This window comes from Gorilla gorilla, chromosome 2, assembly GCF_029281585.2.
Source record: "Gorilla gorilla gorilla isolate KB3781 chromosome 2, NHGRI_mGorGor1-v2.1_pri, whole genome shotgun sequence".
NCBI lineage: Eukaryota > Metazoa > Chordata > Mammalia > Primates > Hominidae > Gorilla > Gorilla gorilla.
The window spans coordinates 150,593,781-150,616,454 of NC_086017.1; the positions used below are offsets into that span (position 1 = coordinate 150,593,781).

The following is a 22,674-nucleotide window of genomic DNA, read 5'->3' on the forward strand; positions in this document are numbered from 1 at the left end:
TTCTCCTCATTGCCATCCGCTTGAAACATTCACTAGCTCTTCCATATTTGCTTGCAGCGAGGGATGGCCATGTGACATCGTTGTTGTAGTAGTGAGATGCAAGTAGAAGTCTGCTGGTGAGGGGTTCTGGAAAACCTTTGCTTACATAATAAAAAGGATAGACTTAGCTGGTTTCATCTCTTCATGCCTTCTTGACATACAGAAGTTTGCCACCTTCAGCAACCTCAGTCATTCAGTGTAAAATGATAATAACACCTAACTCATATTGCTGCAAAGGATATAAAGATAATATATTTGAGATGAGGGTATCTTTTAAAACTATTAACCTAATTTTTTGGCACCTGATATTTCCACATACAGTTTGTGCTCTTACTCCCCTCCCCCTCTCCTTTTATTTATGGTGCTATTCTATAATTATTACCGCAGGGACAAGATATATTGGTGAAAACAGATACACAAGGTGTCCCTTCTAGTCTAGTGGGGGTAGGGAAAGAAAGGACTCAGGACATAGACTCGAGAACTCCTAATGATTCAAGATGTTTTCAAATTTGTAAAATCAGTTTTTTACTTTCACTTCCAGGAACATGGAGGAGACATATTTCCGCCTATTTCTCTCCATAAGTATAAAAGACCATAAAAGACCATCTAGGGACTTCAGAACCCAAATAATGACACAATGGTGAGTTCCCTGGGTTTTCTTTTTTGCACTGTATTTCCCAGACTTGGAGCTGAAGAAGTCAGCAACATAGAAACACCAATGGACACAAACAAACGTAGCCCAAATAAAAGCCTGTTCTCATTAACCAGTGGACCAGGAAAAGGCAGCCTAGCAAGGCAGAAAACTTTTAGACGATAACTGTAATAATTTCTGTACTCCAGCCAAGCACCAAAGGAAAAAAATGCTGCTCCACCCCACTTATGCCAACAAAGACCAAGTTATGAGCTTAAATGTCCACCCTCACCTAGCTGTGATGAACTGTCCCAACTCCCCTACTGGGGTGGTGCCAGAGAAGGCCAAGTAGATAGTTGGGACTTTAATCTCCACTGGGTGATAATGAGACCCACCCTTCCACAGTGTCAGTGGAGACCATGTGGGAAGCCTGGACTTCTTCCCTAAACTATCAGTAATGAGGTGCTCCTCCATCATCCCAGTGGAGTAGTATAGAGAAGGCCTAGCAGTAAGAAAGCCACCCTCTCAGCCACCTGCATGGCATCAGCAGGGGCCATGTGGGGAATAGTAATGAGGTACTCCTACTCCTCCCAGCTAGGGAAGTCTCAGTAGAGAGGCCTTGTGGGAAACTGGAACTTCTAATCCCACCTAGCAGTAGCAAAGAATCCCTTATCCTGTCAAGTGCCCATGGAGGATGAGCGGGGAACCTACTCCTGGCAAAAATGAGATGCCCTTCCACCCCTTACCACCTTGCTGGAGCAGTGTGTCAGAAGAAGTCAGCTAAAACAGAAGGTTCAGATAAGATAAAGATCATTTCAATAGAAACGATCAGGTTTCTGTTGAAAATCACTTGTCACATCAAGAACCAGGAAGATTTAAAATTGAATGAAAAAGACAGTCAATAGATGTCAATACCATGATGCCAGAAATTTTAGAATTGTATGACAAAGATTTTATAACAGCCATCATAAGTGTTTCAATGAGCCATTAATGAACATACTTGAAACAAAAGTTAAAAGTCTTAGAAAAGTAAAAAGAAAGTATCAGCAAATAAATAAAAGATATAAAGAAGAACCAAATGGAAATTTTAGAACTGAAAAATACAATAATGACACAATATGTGCTTTCCCGCTATGATCAGGAACGAGACAAGGATCTCCACTCTCATCACTCTTATTCAACACAGTGATCAGCGTTTTAACCCAAGCAAAAAAGCAATAAAAGGAAATAGAAAGCATACATATTAGAGAGGAGAAATAAAGCTGTCCCTGTTTGCAAATGACATGGTAGTCTATACAGCAAATCCCAAGTAATCTACATAAAAACTGTAATAAGTGAGTTTAGCAAACTTGTAGGATACAAGATGAACATACGAAAATCAATTTATTGCTATGTACTAGCAATGAACATGTGGCTACTGAAAAATGGCAAAATAGTACAGAGTTTTTATATATTTTTCACCTATACTATCCCAATTGTTAACATCTTGTGTAAACATAGAACAATGATCAGAACTGGGAAATTAACATTGGCACAATACCATTAACCAAGGCTGGAGTGCAGTCGTGTGATCTTGGCTCACTGCAACCTCCGCCTCCAGGTTCAAGTGATTCTCCTGTCTCAGCTTCCCGAGTAGTTGGGGCTACAGGCATGTGCTATCATGCCTGGCTAAATTTTGTGTATTTAGTAGAGATGGGGTTTTGCCATGTTGGCCAGGCTGGTCTCAAACTCCTGACCTCAGGTGATCTGCCTGCCTCGGTCTCCCAAAATGTTGGGATTACAGGCATGAGCTACCGCACCTGGCCTCCACTAATGTATTTTTTTTTTTTTTTTGGTTTTTGTTGTTCCAGGATCCTACTCAACATACCACATTGTATTTGATTGTCATTTCTCCCTGTTCTCTGACAGTCTCCAATTGTTCCTGGGTCTTTCTTTGTCTTTTGTATGATCTTGACACCTCCAGAGATCAGTTATTTTATTGTATGTTCCTTATTATGAACCTGCCTAGGGCATTCTCCTGATTGGACTGAACTCCTGCACGAAGAAGCCTTCTGAAAGCTTCCAACTTCTGAAATTCAGAAAGAATTCCTAGAGAAAGGAGGGGTGGGGAAGGAAAGTCAAGCTACTGCTGGTCCTGAAGAGGAGTCTTCTCCTTTTGAGTTTTTAGATATATCCCTGGGGAAAAGACCACAGAAGCACCAAATAGATTTGTGGAGCCCAAGAGCTAAAGGCCCATGTGCCCTTTTCCTGCATAAAGGCCCAGGAGGGCTAGAATTACCCAGAGAGGGATGGAAGTGGCTGTGAGGGGTGTATGAGGGAGTAGAGAAGGCACCATATGTGGCACGGCAGGGCATGGCAGAGTAATTTTTTGTGTGCCAGGGACTGGGCACAGAAGCCACTAAGAAAGCTTGAGAGCTGGGAACAAGGAACATCTCCACAGTGAACTCCCTAACAGATAGCTCAGGGGATCTCTCAGCTAGTGTGGACAGGAAACATCAAGGACATTACATAAGCTCCCCCTCATTCCGCCCCAGAATCTAGATGTAATCAAGAGGACAGAGAGATGCTCCAAATTTGCTTCCCACCTACCAGAATAGGGACTCTGCTCTGTATTAACCTATAAATAAAGTATGTTGCTTGTGCTCTTGAGCTATCATCTGGGATTCATACCTCCTAATAAATGCCACTGAATATTATGAATAAAGGTATATGTGCACAGGAGTGTGTGCATGAGTATGAGTGTGTATGTTTGTTCCAAGCAGAGATAGCAGCATTTTCCAAGGTCTGGAGATAAAATGAGAATGTGCATGTGGAGAACTACAAACCATTCATGGGAAAGTACACAAATGGGTTGTTTTTTCAGGTCGGGTTCCCATTGATACCATCTTTTTTCTATTACACAGTGACGTGTGTAAGGCACCAAATCATGATGCTAGGAAAAACATCTTGATATGTAATGCCATACCCACCATCTAGGTAATGGTACTGCATATCTTTGGTCCTTCCGCATGTGCCAGAGGGTGTGCTGCCATTAACCATGAAAGGAACCCTTCAGCATGTTTATGAGTGTGGATGAGAGGTATTGCCCCTTTTTCCTCCAGATGGTGAGCAGGTTGAAATGACAGCTCAGCCACTCCACCACTAATAAAACTTCCTGACACTCTGTAGTCCTTTATGGACTATGACTCAGTTCAAATTGCTAGACTTACGGAATATAGAATTTTAGGCCAAAGAGGTTCTGAGTGGGGCCAATTGCCTAAAGGTACAGATGGTGAGACTGAGGTGTAAAGAGGCAAGGATGCCTTGCCTAAGTGTCCTCAGCAGGCCTGTGACTGAGTCTCTGGGGCTCCAGGTCCCCAGCCCAGTGTTTTCTGGCTACTTCACCATGTTTCATGGCTCTCTGGAGTAACCTCCTTTCAGGAAAGCACTACCTGCCCCTTTCGCTCACTCAACTTTCAAAACCCAGCTCAAATACCCGCTGAATTGACCTTCCCCGTGGTAATTCTTATTTATTTGGCAATTAAATAAGTGTTGTCTAATGCCCTATCTTCTAAGGTTATTCTGTCACCTTAAATATTTTTTTTTCAAAAAAGACTTAAATTTTAAAGTCTTTATTATCTTTATTATCTTATTCAATAAAACTATTACATTTTTGAGAATAGGCATTATAATTTGTGTGTGTGTGTGTGTGTGTTCCCTCAACAGTACCAAGCACAGTGTCTTTTACTAGTAGGTTGCCTCTAGCAGGTAAATAATAAATATTAGTTGATTTGATACTGCTAGCACAAGTTCATTGCTGTGTGAAATGTGATGCAAAGGCAGTATAAAGTTAATAACATGGACTCAGGAATCAGCAGGCCTGGTTTTGACAAGGTGTGTGACTTTGGAAAAGTTGCTCAAGTTCTGAGCCTCAGTTTTCTCATCAGTGATGTGGGTTAATGACACTAATCTCTTACAGGATTGACAAGAGGATCACATGGGATTATATATACACATTTATATGTATATATAGCTATCTGTATATTACTAGATAGTTATAGTTATTATAATAGTAATATGGTAATAATTACTGTATTATATATTGTAGTGATAACTATAACTATGTATAGTAATATATAGATATAGCATATGAAACCCACACATATATATGGCCACAGCTATAATCCTTCAGTTGATGGCAGCTATTACTACTACTAACGTCATGAGTTGGAAATCAGGCCAATTAACTCCATCCATTTAGTTCTATAGGCTCAAACTAAATCTTCAACAAATATAGTCATCTCAACACTTACAGAAGGGTTAGAGAGTCCAGGCAAAATCATGTGGGTAGGCACCCATGCAAATTCTCACCCACTGTTATTCCACCATACTCCCACACTCATAAAACAGTAGCATATAACACGGGTGCCATGTACCATGGTGATGTGTATTTGATACACAAAAATTATGTGAATTATGCATGTGTGTACATATGTGTATGTGCACACATTTGCAGGATAGTACTCTCCAAAAACAAAAACAAAAATAAAAACAAACAAAACAAAACTCTTCCACCCCAGCCAACTCAAACAAGTAGTCCTCTTGCCCAATAGTTGTTAGCCATATTCTCTCCTTGCATAAATATAACCACTAGGAGGCGCCTTAATCCTTCTCTTTAGCAGCCTTTCTGCTCGTTAACACCAGGGAGTCAGATCTAAAAGTCTTTAAGTGAATCTTTCTCAACCCACTGCAGAGTGTGCAAATCATTTCCTCAGCTGATTCAGATGTATTTTGATGTGCTGGGAAACATGAACATTCTCTCACGCTGTGGAGATTAATTACCTTGAAATATTCATTGGATTAAATGTATTTAAACATGTACTGTTTAAAGCTCAGTGCTGCAAAATGCCATCCTCAAGATATATATTACGGGCATTAAATAATTAACTTTAGTGTGTGAGAGGAGAGGGGGAGGGAGAGGAAGAGGGAAGGTGGGGGGAGAGGAGATAGAGAGAGAGATAGAGAGAGAGAGAGAAACACATGCTTATTTAGTGCTAGGCCAGTGGTGAGACTGAGAGCAAACAAATCTAAAGCTTTCCATAAATCATCTAAATCCTGGCTTCACCTGTTACTAGAACTGTGTGACCTTGGGCAAAATACTTCATCTCTCTAAGCCTCCTCTGTAAAATGAGAATGACAGTATCTCAGAAGCATGAATTTTAGATACTAATACAGGGAAAGCACTGGGTATCCTGCTTAAGACATAGTAGCACTCACACAAAGCAAGACTCGGCTTCCTCTTCCTCTTCCTCCTCTTCTTCTCTCCTTTAGACCTAGATATGAGGACTTGATCTTGGCTCTGCCATTCTCCTTCCTTCTCTGTGCCAAAGTGTTGTCGCTCAGCTCTGGGAACAGCAGCAGTCCATGCGTGTGAGGTGTACTGTCTCTAGAGACAAACTACCCAGGCCCATGGCCCAACTCCATCCAGCATGTACCAGCTGTGTGACCCTCAGTGCCTCAGCTCCTTTATCTGCAAAAGGGGATAATAACAGTACCTTGCCCCACAGGGCTGCCATGAGGGTCTAAGAAGTTACCATACATATAAATTCATGAGAACAGTACCTGCCACATAACCAGTGCTTTCCAGGGGTTGGCTATTATTATTTTAGGTTCAATTCAGTTTTCATGTGTATTCAACTCCTCAAACTGTATTTCTCCTCGTGCCCCATCCTACTTGTCTCAGTGTCACGCTTAGTTCTTAAATCTTTCAGCAGCTGTATGCTCTAAGCTTTAGCCTCCCCTCTTTCACTTACCCAAATTTACCTCTTCTTAGAATCCTGGTTTATGGCCTCTGTAGGAATTGAAGCAAACCAACTCATCTTAACATTGTACTAAGAGGCTACAGCTGAATATAAGCTCTAGTGGGGCAGAGGTGCTGTCTGCCTTATCCACTACCTATCCCTAGTACCTAGCAGGTCCCTGAACATAGAAAGTGCTCGATAAATACATTACGTGACTCTCTGGACTTTCAGAAACACAAAATATTCGTTGAAAGTAATGGACTACCTGAGGTCAGGAGTTCGAGACCAGCCTAGCCAACATAATGAAACCCTGTCTCTACTAAAAATACAAAAATTAGCCAGGCGTAGTGGCAGACGCCTGTAATACTAGCTACTCAGGGGGCTGAGGCAGGAGAATTGCTTGAACCTGGGAGGCGGAGGTTGCAGTGAGCGGAGATCACGCTATTGCACTCCAGTCTGGGAGGCAGAGTGAGACTCTGTCTCCAAAAAAAAAAAAAAAGAAAAAGAAAGTAATGTGTCTTGAATGGTGGGATTTCAGGCGTCTTGACAGGCTGCTGGAGGGGAAAACATTGAAGGTAGGGGACTTTCATCTGTGTCCTTCAGACCACAGTGGCTAGGAGACCTTCAACTTTACTTACACATGTGGCTATTTTTTTTTTAACTTTTTCTTTTGAAACAAATTTTGACTTACAGAAAAGGTGCAAAAAATGTACAGTGAGTACTCATATATGCATTGCTTGGCTTCCCTAAATGTTAAAGGAACATCTTAAATAACCATAATACAGTGATCAAAACCATGAAATTAACATGGGTACTATTAGTGATGTTATGAGTGTTATTAATTACTATTAATCAAGCAACAGGCCTAATGTGAATTTCACCAGTTCTTTCATTGATTGGATCTCACATCGCATTCAGTTGCCATGTCTCCTTGGTCTCCTCCAATCTGTGACATTTCCTCAGTCTTTCCAGTCTTTCCTTGTCTTTTGTGACCTTGCCAGTTTTAAATAAGGCAAGTCAGTTATATTGCAGAATAACTGTCAATCGGGGTTTGCTTGATGTTTTCTCACTATTGAATTGAGGTTATGCATTTTTGGCAGGCATACAATGGTGATATGACCTCAGTCTATGGATCAGGGAGTACATGATGTCAATAAGTCTTATTACTGGTGATAGTTAACCTTGATCATTTGGTGAAGGCAGTATCTGCTGGCTTTCTTCACTGTAAAATTACCATTTTTCTCTTCATAATTAGTGAATATCTTGAAGGACATATTTGACACTATGCAAGTATTTTGTTTCTCCTCAAAGTTTCTTATACTAATTTGAGCATCCATTGGTAGATTTTTGCCTGTAATAATTATTACTGTGGTGTTTGCCTAATGGTGACTTTTAAAAATATTTTCCCATTTCATCTACATTTATTAATTGGAATTCTTCTGTAAGTAAGAACTATCCCTTCTTCCCAATTTATTTTTGGAATTTTTATTTTTATATCAGTAAGGAATCGTGGATATTTATTTTATGAATTATAATGCAATACTTTTCTTGTTTACTTATTTCTCAATTCATTCCTGTTTTGGCCAATGGGGTTGCCTTCAATTTGACTGTTGTGTTCTCTCATGGGCTCCTATCCTTTTTTGAGCCCTTCCCTAAGGCTGTATTTGCTAACCATGTACATCACCTGGGCCTGTCCCCCATTATGCATGGTGGGTTGGTGGGGAAGTCCAAGGAGGCAGACAACTGGTAGGCAGTGGTTGGGCTTTGAAGCCAGGTCTCCTGAATGCTTGTCCTGCTCTCTGCCAAGGCACCATTCTGCCTCTCCACACATCACAACTTTTATTTACCATGAAATTCACATAATTCCTCCCTGCTCTGCTTCCCTGGGCCCAGCCAGTCACTGACAGGCTAGGAGGCTAGGAAACAATGAGACACATCCAGAATGTGGACTATTTACAAGAAAATAGCCCTGTACTGTTTAAAAAGTCAATGTCATAAAAACATAAAACAAAAGTAGTGAGGATGTTGTCAATTAAAAGAGGCTAAAGAGACATAACAATATCAATCTCTTGCAGTTGCTATGGGCTCAATTATGTCCCTCTTCAAAATTCATGTTTAAGTCCTAACCCTCAGTAGCTCAGAGTGTGAGCTTCTTCAGAAATAGAGTCGTTGCAAATGTTATTAGTTAAGATGAGGTCGTAATGAGGTAGGGTGGACCCCTAATCTACTATGACTGGTGTCCTTATACAGATTGACAAAGTGTCAATCTCTGATGGGATCCTGCTTCTTTTCAAAAAGTCATTTTAGAGACAATCAAGGATATTTGAATTTAAACTGGATATTATAAACTAGGAATTATTAATTTTCTTAAGTATTACTTTATTATTAGTAGTAGTATTATTGTAGTAGTATTTAATAATAAGTAGTATTATTAAAGTATTTAGTATTACTAAAGTATGTAAGTATTGCCCTTTCTTAGGTATTACCATTCTGTAGGAGAATATCCTTGCTTTTAGGAGACACATGTTTAAGTGTTTAGGGGTGAGGTGTACTGATGTCTGCAACTTATTCTCAAATAATTCTGAAAAATGTGTAGTCTACTGAGTACAGTAAATGTGGCAAAATGTTAACAGTTATTAAATCTAGATGTATGATATAAGTGTTCCTCTTTCAGCATTCTGTATCTTTGAAATTTTTTAAAATGAAAAGCCTGAGGAAAAATTATTCCTATAATCTTATTTTATATCCTCCATTTATTGAGGAAAACCTCCCTTCTTTTATTTCCGTAAAAATGACAAAGGCCAGTTCCATCCAACTGAAATGGTCACACAACCCGGAGTTCAGGAACTCACAGGAGCAGTATAATGGGTATTAAGCCTGGATCTGTAGAAGATGGTCAGGTGTGGACAGTAGGGCTCCAGCCCCTGCATAGCTGGGCTTAAGTCCCAGCTCCTTTACTTTTTCCTCATTTAGTGGTCTTGGGCAAGGCACTTAAAACTTCTGGGCCTAGTTTCCTCAACTGTAAAATAAGGATAGTAATATGTTATTTGTTGTGAGAATCATATGTTACATTTGTACATGTTATGTAATATTTTTGTGTGTAACACCTACATGTAAAGCAATAGGCCCACCACAAGCAGTAGCTGTTGTGTTAAGTACCAAGGGCCATCTTGTGAGCCCCTGCAGGCAATTCAGCCCTATTGGAGAATGCAGAGAAAGTTACCTCAAGGAAGCAGAGTTGGGGATCTTGCAGGGCAGGTGGGGGTGGGCTCTGTCTCCAAAAATGGTAAGATAATTTTAGCAAATGAGATTGAATATACAATCAGTGTTCCTTCATAATTTTGGGTTAAGAGAATTAATGTATTAACTGTGAACATTTAAAGTATGTCACAATATTTAAAAGTTCTGTTTTGGCATAACTTACTTTGTTTTTAAAGTGTATGGGGAGCCTCAAAAAATAGAAGGGTTGGTAATTGGAGATCTTTATGCAAAAGTATAGAACTTGACCTTTTTGTCACACAACATATAAAAATTAAATAGATCATAGACCTAAATGTAAGAGCCAACTGTAAAGCTTATAGAAGAAAAGATGGGAAAAAGTCTTAGTGATCTTGGGTTAGATAAAGATTTCTAAAATAGGATACAAAAAGGATGAGTTATAAAATAAAAATTTATTAAATTGGAGTTCATCAAAAGACAGTGTCTTCAAAAGTCATCATTAAGAAAATGAGAAGGCAAGCTCTAGACTGGTAGAAAATGTTTGCAAAATATATGTCTAACAAAGAACTTATATCTAGAATATATGAAAGAATTCTTACAACTCAGTAATAAGAAGGCAACCCAAATTAAAAAATGGGTAAAAGATTTGAACAGACACTTCACTAAAGAACATATTCAGATGGCAAATACATACATAAAAAATTGCTCAACATCATTAGTTAGAACCACAGTGAAGGCTGGGTGCAGTGGCTCACGCCTGTAATCCCAGCACTTTAGGAGGCCAGGGTGGGCAGATCACCTGAGGTCAGGAATTTGAGAACAGCCTGGCAAACATGGTGAAACTCTGTCTGTACTAAAAACACAAAAATTAGCCAGGTGTGGTGGCACACACCTGTAGTCCCAGCTACTTGGGAGGCTGAGGCAGGAGAATTACTTCAACCTGGGAGGTGGAGGTTGCAGTGAGCTGAGATCACGCCACTGCACTCCAGCCTGGGAGACAGAGAGAGACTCCATCTCAAAAAAAAAAAAAAAACTAAATAAAACAACAAAAAAACAATAACAACAAAAAATCCACAATGAAACATCACCACATATTCATTAGATGACTAAAATTTAAAAGACAAGACCAAGTGTTGACAAAGATATGGAGCAGCTGGAACTTTCATACACTGTTGGCAGGAATGCAAAATAGTAAGGCCACTTTGGTAAACAGTTTGGCAGTTTCTTATAAAGTTAAGCATATACTTAATGTAATTTTTAGCAATTCCACTTCTAAGTATTTACTCAAGAGAAGTGAAAATATATGTCCACAGAGACTTGGATGGGAATGTTTATAGCTTTATTCATAATAACCAAAAACTTTGAGGCAACCCAAATGCCCATCAGCTGGTGAATGGATAAACAAACTATACTGTGTCTATACAATGCAATGCTACTCGGTTAAAAAAAAAAGAGGAGTGAACAAAATCATGAAGGACTATCAAAAACATTATAGTAAGTGAAAGAAGGCAGACACAAAAGTCTACATATTACCTACTTCTACCTATACAACATTCTGACTACTTTAAATAAGGGGGTTCTGAGAAAAACAATCTAGTGGTGATGTAGAGGTGGCCTGACTTGCAGAGATTTCCAAGGTGGGGTACCTGGTAGGAGGTTGGTTTGGTTATCCTGGCTTGACCTTATGGGGCGTGGGGTTGGGAGTTGATTAGAGAAGGAGGTGTGAACCTAAGAGAATTGTACAGAGACCTGGCTTTTCATTCTGGCTCTGTTGGGTATAAACTATGTAGTATTGGGCAAATTACTTAACCTCTATGGGCTTCAATTTTCTCATTAGTAAAATAGGGTTAAAAATCTGGTCCTAAGGAGAGTGAGAGGTAAGCTGAGCTTGTAGTACCTCAGCTCCCAGAACTGAAGTAGAACTCTATGAATATTAATTTCCTTCCCAGTTGGTTTCTTCCCCTTAACCCTCATTGACATGTGTGTCGCTCCTCCCCTCTGCCTCACTTGTTTAGGAAATGTAGGCACAAACCTAAGCTGGGTCAGATGTGTCCCCTAGCCAGCTTCTTCCCAGCACCAGCCCTCAGTGGGGTCTTTCTTTGGCATAGCTTAGCCGTAACCATTTCATGTGATCTTGGGCAAGTTAACTTCCTTTCCTGGGAGTCTTCTTTAAAGTGAAGAGCTTGGGTCAGATAATTGCTGTGGGTACCAATTTCAGCTCATTCATTCAAGGACTCCCACCCAGAAATGACAAATCAGCAGAGTTTAACAAGCAGTTGCATATGAAAATTTGTGGGAGGAGTAAGATCCTCTAAGACCTTGGGCCTGAGTCTGTGGTCCATTCCTCAGTGGAAAGAGGGCCTTAGGGAAGAGTGTATTGGGAGGAGAAAGATGATGAAGTCAAGGTGGTTCCTGTTCCCCCTACCTCCCTGCACAACCCTCTACCCAGCAAAGTTTTGTCAGGTGGGTGGGGGCACTGTCCTTTCTTGAAGGAAAATCATTTCTCAGGGTCCAGTCCCCAAATGTTTTTAGCCAGAGGTGCCAATCTCTGCTCTCCCTTGGCACATCAGGTTTATCAATAGCTTCCAACGAATAGTGACCTGTTGCTATATCCCAGCTTCTTCAAGGAATAATGTCTTATGATTTCTGTCAGGCTTAAATGCCAGAGCAATGAAAACAACAACAACAAGAAGTAACTTCTCAGCTGCCTTCTTGGAGGAGTTGCACAATTGGGGTTGTTTTGCTGAGTGAGGAATCCAGCATGCTTGCCTTCCTTGTCTGTATTCCTTGTGATGATTAAGACGTTTCACATGAGAATAAACTGCCCATTCAGGGAGTGGTTCAGATCCTGGGACTCACCAGACACTGAAAGGGTCTGCTTCCCTGGATTTCCTCCTGTCCTCCCTCTGGCCTCCAGGAGGCAATGCCTTGTCTCTGCAGTGGAAAATGAGGTGCCAGCCCTGACTTGTATGGCAGCGAGAGGCAAAGCACAATCAGGAGGCATGGGGCATGGCTGGCAGCACAGGCCTCCACAGGCCAGCAGCACCCACTGCGTGGGGGAGGAAATGGCAGAGCACTGCTGTCAGCCCTATGGCTTTCTCCTCCAAGGCAGATTCTTCCAGCAGAAGGCTGAGCTGCCCCAGGGGAAAGAGCCAGCGAAGAGCCACTCACCTCCCAGGCTGAGGGTGATTGATTTCAGCCAGAGATGCCCTTTTTCTTCAAGCTGCAGTACACAGTAATTTCCCAGTTGTCCTGCTGCATCAACCTGAGTTCTAGCTAGACCAGTATTTTGTCTCTGATGGGCAAATATTTTTAAAAGACCATGTAGTCACACAGGCCTGGGACTGGATCATGGTTCTTTCCCTTAGATGAGTAACTTAGCTCTTGTGCCTCGGTTTCCCCATCTATAGGAGATTGGTAAACCCACCTCAAGGAGTCAGTGTGACAAGTCACTAAAGGAATGCAAAACATTCAGTGCAGTGGTCTGTATGTGGCGTATACTCCATAATGATGATCATTTTTACAGTTGTTTTTAAGACCCTGCGCGCAGACAAGGATCACATATCCCAGGCTGTTTTGGCAATACAAAGGTTTATTTTAGTATCGCAGAAGTTCTCAAAGTGTAGTATGCTGACCAGCAGTATCTGGAAACTGGTTAGAAATGGAAATTCTCAGGCTTCACCTTGGATCTCCTAAATCAGAAACTCTGTAGGTGAGGCTCAGCAATCTGTTTCAATAAGCCTCCTAGGTGAGGCTGATGCACACTCGAGTTAGAAAACAAACTGTGCTTTTTCTGTTGTTGCAAATTCGAGCTAAGAAAATTTAAAATGGTATCGCATAATATGTTAATCAGTCTCACTTCATGTACTAAATTTGAAATAATGCGAATCATTATGGTTTGTATCATTTTAAAGCTGAAGGGCTGAATGAATTTTGAACAGTATTTATACTTTACCTACTTAGTAGTGTCTTTTTAGTTGATATCACTTAGAATGCTTTTGGTCACAGATAACAGAAGATTCTGACTCAAATTGGCTTAAGAAATAGGGAAACATATTAGTTAACATGATAAGAATTCCACAGGTGGGGGCATCTGGAAAACATTATCGGGGGACTTGGCTGCTCTGTGATTCTCTCTGTTCTATGTGCATCTCTGTATTGGTTTATCCTGAGGATGGGGACCTTATGGCTGTAGCAGTTCTAGATATCACACCCAGACTTGACAATGCTTTGAGAAAGAAGCCTATTTGTGTAACTCTTTAGGACCCAGGACGCCTTTCCTATGAGATTCTGGAAGACTTCCACTCAAGTCTCATTGGTTATTCCTAAATTACATGCCCACTTCTAAACCAGTGACTAGCAAGAAGAGAAGAACATAATTGGTTTATGTCAATCTCTTGTGGCTGCTATGGGTTGAATTGTTTTCCTCCACAAAATTCATATTTCAATTCCTAACCCCCAGTACCTCAGAATGTGAGCTTCGTCAGAAATAGACTCATTGCAGTTGTTATTAGTTAAGATGAGGTCATAATGAGGTAGCGTGGACCCCTAATCTACTGTGACTGGTGTCATTATACAGAGGGCAAATTCGGAGACTCATTCAGGGAGAACAGGGAATATGAAGGCAGAGTTTGGGGTGATACAGCAGAAGCCAAGGAATGACAAATCCTGGAAAGCAGCATGAAACAGGTTTTCCCTCACAGCGCTTAGAAGGAACCAATCCTGCCAACAACTTGATCTTGGACTTCTATCTTCTAGAACTGTGAGACCATACAGTTCTATTGTTTAAGCCACCCACTTTGTGGTACTTTGTTATGACAACCCTAGCAAATTAATACTAGAGGGAGGACTAGATGTTGGGGAATCCATCACCATGACCACTGTGCCTACCATTAGGTAGTGAATGTTAAATTAATATCTCTACTACAGTGTATGTCTAAAATGTGAGAAAAGCAGCAGCATGAAATAAAAGGTGCCCAGGCTTTGGAATCCAGAGATCTGGGTTTAAGCTATGCCCCTGACTAGCTATGTGACTTTGAACCCTTTAACTGTGAAGTCCACCACTGAGATATGAGATGGGATATCCATGATCAATTATTAGCATAAAAGATTTCAAAGACATTTCCCTCCCTCAGTCCACCAATGAGAATACCCACCAATTTTCCACCTGCTTCAATTCTATCCCTACCTCAATTCCTCTCTACCCCACCCCACACCAGGCAAGTTTGAAGTTGTTTCTGCAGAACTAATTGAGTAGAGAAGGACAAGAAAGTAGAAAAGAAAGAAGAAAGAGAGGAAGAACTTAGCCTTTAGGGAAGGAAGTCAGTCTGTAGAATAAAGATTTAAGAGAAGGAAGGGAGGAGATGAGGGGAGAAAATGTTGAGATGGCTGGGAGTAGAGAGAATTTTGAGGGCCTTTAGCCAGTGAAGGGCATCAGTGAGAGTGGAGTATACGAGATTTAGGTAGAAGAGAAAATAGATTTTCAAGGAGATTTGTTAGGGGTTATGGATTAGATCTCCCTATTACATTTTCAAAAAACTCCAATACATAATGGAGTTTCTGAGCTTTGGATAGAGAATGAAGTTAGATTGCACATTTGCCCTTCAGGAGTACTTAATTAAAGAATTTAAACAATAATAATAAAAAATTAAGCCAGCTCCTGTCCTCCAGCCCCACCCTCACCCCCCACCCCAGCAGCAGCCAGTCAAGGAAAGGGGTACAACTTCACGCTAGGAAGTTCAAAAAGTGGCGATCGAATAATAAAATGAAGTCTAGCTTGACTTACCATGACCCGTAAAAGTTTCCAATAAGCTATTCTGATGGAAGAAGGTAAGTGAAAAAACTTCTGAGAATTCACATGACTGTGTCCTAATCTGGAGAGAAAGGAACTGAGGTAAGACTGCCAGCTTAGACACAGGATATGTAGTCAAATTTGAATTTCAGATAAACAATGAGTTTAGGGGATGCCTTATGCAGTATTTGGGACATAAATATACTAAAATATTTTTTTTTTGTCTTTCTGAAATTCAAATGTAACTGGGAGTCCTGGGATGAAGATGATGATAATATTGATGATGATGGCTAAATCTGGCAACAGTAGGCAATGAACAGGCATTCTGTAGAAAATTAAAAAACAAAACAAAACAAAAAGGCTTAAATAAAAGCCCCTAACTATTCTAGAAAGGCCACAGTGGATATAGGGCTCACTGGTCCTTGGGTTCTTTTCCTGAATGGAGGGACCATTATAAAGCCTCAGGGGAGCTGCCTGTGGACTTTATTAAAATCCCAGTAGAGAGAGAGGCAAAGTCCTTCAGGCTTCATGTCACTTACAAATGAGTTCTTCTCCTCCCTACTGTACCCTGAGGCTACAAAAAATTGGATAGACTTGAATTACCCCAGCCTCTAGAAGTTGGAGAAGACAAACAGGCTTTAGGAACAGTAGGATGGAGTCCATAAAGGAAGTTTTTTCAGAGCCACTTACACTATAATGAGCAAAATAAAAAGGTATGTATCACAAATATGAAAGCAAGCAATAAGTAGAAGGTAAGGAATAGATGAAGAAGTCCCCCAAGGAATAGGAGAAAATCTCCTCTGGTCATTTTGAGGCAGCTGGTTTTTGTTCCGATTTTTATAGCAATGAAAGAAAAAGAAGAGAAAGCAAAGGTCTTAGATTTTTGGTTAACTCACTGCTTTTGGGAATTAATGATTAGGGAGATAATCACAGATACATAAGAAACAAACAGACAAAACCTATATATTTTAAAGGATGTTTGTTCTGTTGTTTGTAATAGCAAAAATAATATATACAGTCAGGGATTGGTTGGAAATTTAAAAAGTGGAATACCACACAGTGTTGAAAAAAGAAGGAATTATACCTGCACTTTCTAATTCTGAGTGAGAATAATTAGATTATGGAACAGCATGAAAGAGAAGACCCTCCTGAGGCTCTTCTGCACACCTATGATCACGTGCTTATGTTCAGAAAAGTGCCCAACTGGGTGTTTGCCAAGATGTTATCAACGTTCTAATTTTTTGCCATTCTTTGCACTTCTCTATATTGCATTGAAGTTTATTTTTTACATCAAATATGTATCACTTTTATTTAAAACAACAACAAAAATGCTTTGCCCTCTTTAAAAAAAAAAAAAAGAAAGAAAAAGCTTGTCTGTCTGCCTTCCTTGAGCCAAGAGGCTTTTGAGGTACCTGAAGCACTGTGGGATAAGGAAGACACAGAAGAAAGGAGACTGGGTTATGTTTGCTTCATAGTGAGTGGCCACTTTGCTTGTCCTTAGGACAGTTCTTCAGCCATGAGCCCTCAGGTTGTCTCAGGAACAGCTGCTTGGCCTGAAGTGACCTATGACCAGCTGGGCAGGCAGCTGATGGGACACTGGAGTTGTGGCAGTTGAAATGTTTTGAAAATCAGAATGGGGTCTTTAGAGTCAGCACCCAGCAGCTTATTGACCAGGCAGCCTTGGGGCATTGTCTCTCATCCCTAGCCTCGGTTCCCTTGTCCATAAAATGGAGTTAATGGAACATACATTATAGGGCCATTGTAGGGATCGGATAAAATAATGTACGTTAAAGATAATAAATGTCAGTTCCCTACTCAAAGTTTTTCCATTGTGCTGTTAAAATTGGACTTTCATTTTATTGATGATTGGACCTTGGTTTGAGGGCAAATGTATTTGGAAATGTTTGTGGCAGGATGAATGTCTTCTATGCCTCCCAGTCTGTACCTACATACCTCGCCTTCAGCACACTTCAGGATTTCACTACTGCTGGGAGGTTTAGGATTTTATTATTCATTTCCAGAACTTGATTTCCATGTGCATTATCTTGTTTGATACATGAGAAACAACAGAATTTTACTGTAATTTCTATGAATAGAACATGATTAAACAGTTGTGAGAAAATCAGAACAAAAGAGAATGCTTTATAGTCAAAAGGCTTGCAATCAGCAATAAAAGGTCAGAATGGTGTCTGTCATCTGAGATGGAGTGGGGTTTCCATTACCCCCTCTGGGTGACAGACTCTTGGTTACCAGCTTTTCATCTCTGGATTTCAGCACAATTAAACAGCAGACTCAGTCTGCTGCCCCAGGCTGAAACACAAGTTGAGCACATGTGGCTACTTCTAGTTTATTCAGAGCAGCAATTTGAATTTAAAAAAATAATTAAGATGAGTTAACCAGTCCTCCATGCTCTTTTTGGAGGGACAGTCTGTCCTGAGGTATGGTGGATACCTTCTCTCTAAAGTCAGTTTAACATAGGAACCCAGCAAAACGGAATTGCTCACCAGATTAGAGTTTCGGAAACAATGTTTACAACAAAAAATATTTTGTGGCAACTAGTATACCAAAGCAGGGAATTCAAAGAGCTGGGTTCCAGTTCAGGCACCAAGCATGTATGCCATGGAATCCAGGATTAAATCAGAACAAATAGGCAGTTTTGTCTCAGATGACAACACGTATGCTTTTCATGGAATTAATGTTAAAGGATGGATATGCAATAAACCCTGGACACATGCTTAGGCTGGGGCTTCGGAATTCAAAAACATAGGCAGAGCCATGCCATAATTTCTTAAGTCAGAGTTCCCTGACCAGGCAGATTTCCCCTCTGTTGGAGTGGGTGTGTGAGAGTACAGGTTTGACGTCTTGAAAGTCACAGACATCCTCTGTATGAGAGGAGGGGAATGAAGAAGGGCCTGTATCGGGTTGAACACAATTAGGTAGTGATGACGCTGATGAATCAATAGCCACCAAATTGTCCAGCATTGAGGTCAAATGCTTCATGAATTTGGTCATTGGTAACCATGGCATTAGTAGCATGGCCCATTGTGAGTGTGACTGTGTGTGTGTGTGTGACTGTGTGTGTGTGTGCTTGCGTGTATACACATTCAGTGGAATGAGAACAGAAATAAGACATTTTGAACAATTACCCAATTAGCTGTCCTACAATTACGGGAATGTGACATTCAGTTAAAAATGCAAGGATCATTTTATGTTAAATTGCTCATTTTGAAAGCATCCTCTTGGCTCAGTCGCCATGCCAACTGGTTCGTAAAGTGGTGCCCATTGCTTTTGAGACGCAGGACACGATAGTATCCCTCATACCATGCCTGAGCCAGCTTTCTTATTTAGCAGAGTTGAAAGCAGGGAGGGAAAGGGTTGTGGTTGGGAGCTGGGGGCTCAGCCAGATTCCCCTTTCAGTGATTTCTCAGGCATGAGGATGACCTGCCTTGGCCACTGCATCTGAGGAAATATTGCAGGGGAGAGGCAGGGCAGGGCTGGGAGACTGCCTGAGCAGGGATGTCATTGTACAGTCAGTTAGAGGTCTCTTTTTAAAGCAGGGTGATGTATGGCAAAAAATGAAAGACAAGTGAATAGGAGCAAAATGGCAGGTTCCAGAGAGTCAGCAGCATCACTGATTGGGGTCCAGCTGGACGCTCACCAATAATTCCTCCTGGCATCCAGAAAGCCACGATGGGGGCAGAACCTAAAAATCCTTCTTCCTCTTCTTTGTTTTCAAGTGCCTCTTCTCATGGTCTGACCTGCTCAGCCACCCAGAGCCCATCTCTAGGGCATACAAGAACCTCAGTTTTCTTTGGCATCATTCCCTGCTGGCCTCATGCGCACCCACTGCCCACCCATAAAGAGAACACAAGCCTGAATACAGTGGAGCCCACTATTCCCACATGTATCATTTTCACATCCTGGAGCTCAGAAAGAAGCAGCTGAGTAGAATCAGGATTTCAAAGGACACCAGGCCTCTGCTTCTGACTTGGGTGGCAGCTCAGATCCTAGAGCCTGGAGAGGGCTCTGCATCCAGTGAATGCTTAACAAACAAAAGCTTATCTGACATGGAATTCCTGAGAAAGCCCCATTAGCCAATGCTCTTCTCTCCTGCACTATGAAATGTAGTGCTCATAACAGTCCTATTGTAGGACATTAACCAGCACTTGCTTAAAGCAAGGGGGGCTTTCCAATCTGTGTTTATTGCAGGCTCTGCTGCTCCACAGCTGGGAAATGTGGACAGGTTCCTTGGGTGTTCTGAGCATCAGAGAGCCTTGTCTGTAAAATGGGGATAAAAATGCTACCTACCCCACTGAGTTATTGTGAGGACTAAATGAGCAAATGCATGGGAGGGGTCTAGCTCTGTGCCTGACACACAATAGGTACTCAAAAATGATTACCTTTATTATCATATACGTACTTTCAAAAGATGACTCAGTGTCAAAGCTGAGACTCCTAGAGAGGATCCGTAGCCCCCCAGCCCTGCACACAGATCCTGGGCCCTGGGTACTGAGACACAGGCCAAATGGGATACGATTCGACCTTCACATGACCACCAGTGGGGTCTTTCTGAAAAGGGAGCTTGGAATTCAGGCAATAGATATGAAACGCAAAGGAGCGGGGAAAGGTCTGGGGGACAAGGGTTGGGCAAACAGTGTTGAAGTGCCAGCTCCGTTGTTAGCTACCTAGACCAGGGAAAATCAAATTAACCTTTTTGTGCCTTGGTTTCCTCATCAGCCATTGAGATTTTGATACTACCTTTCCATCCTAGTTCTTATAAAGATTACATAAGATAAATATGAACGTGCCATAACAACTGACAGACACCTCATAAATGTAAGATGGTCCTTTTAGTTACCCTGAACCCAGTGCAGTGCTTTATAATGTCTCCCGATTTGAAAGCATGAGAGCCCGAGAGAGGGCAGCATGGCTTTCATTCAGTGTGGTGGCTATTTTCCTTAGACCTCATTGTCATTGGAAAGAGGTCTGGAATGCAAGACAGGAAAATCTGAATTTGAGTCCCAGCTTCCCCCATCACTAAGTGATCTTAGCAAGTCTCTTCTATGGCTTCTCACAGAGAGGAGTAGTGTCAGATGACCACTGAGGCTTTCATGGCTCTAGTTCTGTGAGTTTTATTGAACTCCTTATCCCTCTAGCCAGAGATAACCAGGTTCCCCTCATAGTCCTTACTTAAAACATTTTTTAAAAAAGGTTTATTGAGGTATAATTGGCAGATGATAAACTGAGGACTCCCACTTCTGGCCAAGGTGGAGAATCAGGGGTGAGAGTCTTGACCCTGTAGGTCTTCCATGGCCTCATGTTTTAGAGAAAATGGAGCCGCTTCCTGGCTGATGCCTTTGCAGCCCCCAGAACCTCATCCGATTAGGGAAAGCAGCACTATTTTTTCTAATTATCCTGACATTTCTGACAAGGCCATTGTTCTTTAATCCTAAAAAGATTTGAAATCATTCTAATCCGGCTGGGCTCATGTCACACGACACTGGCTTCCGGGGTTTCCATGAGCTAGAAGTGCATTAACATTCCCCAAAGGTCACAATGGGGCTAAGAAAGGGCCTCCAGGCCTGTGATATGGGAGAGAAAGAACTTTGAGAGAGTGATCTTTTAAAAATCGTAACGAAATCTTTGGAACCCCGACTCTTTCTGCAAAGAAGCAGGTTTTGTCCAGCTCTTCTAGGCTCCCTGAAAGTCAATAAGACCCAGGGAGAGTGGAATGAGCCAAACGGTGCCAACACCCAAAGCCCTACTAGGAGGAAATCTTGTAGACAACTGCAACTGTCTGGAAGTCTATTAAGTTGGGGTACGATTAATCCTAAACTTGGATTATAAGGCCAGAAAAAAAAAAGTCTTTTTAACAAATGTATTCCAGGACGTCATCAGCCATGTGGTCAATCATGGAAAATAATGTTATCAAAGAATAATCAACAACCCAGGAAAAGTCTCCGCAATACCAGCTTCTCATTCTCTGCAATAGTGACATTTGGGGCTGTCATGCATGTTGTAGGATGATTAGCAGCATTCCTGGCCTTTACCTACTAGATGCCAGTAGCACCCCACCCCCAGTTTTGACAACTGAAAATGTCACCAGACATTGCTGAATGTCCTCTGGGGGGCAAAATTGTCCCTGGTTGAGAACCACTGCACTAGAGCAATATGGTCCCATTTTGGTTTAAAACAAGAGAGTGATGATAGACTGTTGTTTTAGCCACAATTTATTCGGTGACTGTTTCGTGCCAGGCACTGTGTAGAGCATGTTACAAATAGAATATCATTCCTCTGTGGCTAGTGGATTACAGGGAACTCTTTTGTTTTAATGAGAAACACATAAACCATTGACTTTGGGTCTTCCAATTTCTCCAGTTAATTTGCAGGTTCTCCCTCTGCCTGCCACCACACCCAGCAAGGAGGAGAGGAAGTGTTGAGAAGGGAAGAGATGAGTCCTGGCCCTGTCACTTCTTAGGGGTGTGCTTTTGAACAACCTGCTCACCATGTATGAACTTCACTCTTCTTGTTTATAAAATGAGGACAATGACACCTGCAAGACTGTGAGGTTTAAAAACAAAATCTGTGTTGAGAGGTAACTTGCCTCTTTTACTTACCAACGATTTCCTCAATGCCTGGCGACTGGGGCTGGTTCATACTAGACGATCAATAAATGCTCCTTGAATGAATAGGTGGATGAAAGAAATGTCTGGCATCTATCACAGGTGCTGGCACTGATATGTGCTTGATAAATAGGCTGGCTGACTGTGAGTGATGCTGACGGGCAAAGGACAGAGACACCAGGAAGGAGAACAGGACACGAAAGATAACTGTCTCAGCCCTTGGGGAGTTTCTGACCCGGGAGGATGGGAACAGCAATTAACAATAGTTACAGATCATTAAATAATTGCAAGTGTGAGGCGCACTATAAAGAGGAGGCTCAGAGTCCCCGCATGCTCACACTCACACCTGGCCACAGACAGGTGACACCCCTGGCTTGCCCAGGCCAGCAGGTCTGCAATGAGGCCAAGGACCTGGGCTCTTGAGAAGTTTTAAGTTTGAAAACATTGCTTTTTAAGCTTAAAACAATGAACCTTAATAAAAGTAAACACTTCCATTGAGCTTTGAAACACTTAATAGGAGTTAAAAGTAATTAGGCTAATAAAATAGTCTTTTGTTCCAATTCAATAAGTGCTTTCTTTTATTAACTTCAT

The 22,674-nt window shown here is 41.4% G+C and overlaps 1 long non-coding RNA gene across 1 annotated transcript in view; it reads left to right on the plus strand.

The window, feature by feature from the left end:
• LOC101127946 (uncharacterized) overlaps positions 1-22,149 on the plus strand; it is a 54,579-nt gene extending 32,430 nt beyond the window's left edge. Inside the window, exons 2-3 of the long non-coding RNA XR_002005245.3 lie at positions 581-679; positions 21,839-22,149. This is a non-coding gene — a long non-coding RNA (uncharacterized lncRNA). The remainder of the gene's footprint in view (positions 1-580; positions 680-21,838) is intronic.
• Positions 22,150-22,674: the final 525 nt, after the last annotated feature.